Source organism: Desmodus rotundus, chromosome 8 (assembly GCF_022682495.2).
Source record: "Desmodus rotundus isolate HL8 chromosome 8, HLdesRot8A.1, whole genome shotgun sequence".
In the NCBI taxonomy this organism is placed as follows: domain Eukaryota; kingdom Metazoa; phylum Chordata; class Mammalia; order Chiroptera; family Phyllostomidae; genus Desmodus; species Desmodus rotundus.
The window spans coordinates 45,668,052-45,669,152 of NC_071394.1; positions in this window are offsets into that span (position 1 = coordinate 45,668,052).

Consider the following 1,101-nt stretch of genomic DNA (forward strand, 5'->3'; position numbering starts at 1 on the left):
GTATTCAAAGTCATGAAAAGCAAGGACGTATGTCCAAGATTACAGTATCCAGCAAAGACATTTAGAATGGAAGGACAAAGTGCTTCCCAGACAAGATAAAGCTAAAGGAGTTCATCATCACCAAGTGATTATATGGAATGTTAAAGGAACTTATGTAAGAAAAAGATCAAAAGTATGAATAGTAAAATGACAACAAACTCACAATTATCAACAACTGAACCTAAAAAAAAAAATTAAGCAAACAAGTAGAAGGAACAGAATCATAGAAATGGAGATCACATGGAGGGTTACCAGCAGAGAGCGGGAAGGGGGAGAGTGGGGGAAAAGGTACAGGGGATAAGAAGTATAATTGGTAGGTACAAAATAGATGGGTAAATTTAGAATAGTGAAGGAAATGTAGGAACCAAAGAACTTGTATGTACAACCCATGGACATGAACTAAGCTGGGGGGGATAGCTGTAGGGAATGGGGGTACTAGGCAGAAGGGAGCAAAGTGTAAAAAATGGGAAAACTGTAATAGCATAATTAGTAAAATATACTTTAAAAAATACAGCATGACCCATATTAGTGAAACAGTAGAAACAACTCAAACTCAACTGATGAATCGATAAATAAAATATGGTACATTTGTGCAATAGAATGTTACTCAGTAATAGAGAGGAATAAAGTGCTGATGGATGCAACATGAATGAACCTTGAAAATATGAGGCTAAATGAAAGAAACTAGTCACAAAAGGCCACATATTATATGATTCCATTTATATATCTATGTCCAGAACAGGGAATTCTGGAGAAAAGAAAGTATATCAGTAGTTGCCTAAGTTTGGGGTAGGTGGGGAGGAAAACAGGTGTTAGGAAGAAATGGAGGATGTATGCTAATGGATACAAGGTTTCCTCCTGAGGTGATAAATGTGTTCTAAAACCAGTTGTGGTGAAGGCTGCCCAAAATTGTCAATATATTAAAAATCATTGTAGCACTGTCCACTTTCGGATACTTACGTATGAATTGTATCTCAGTGCAGTTGTTATTTTAAAAAAGAGCTATGCCATGACAAATAGCTACAAGATGAATGTTGATATTGGTGTGAACATTTAAAAAGG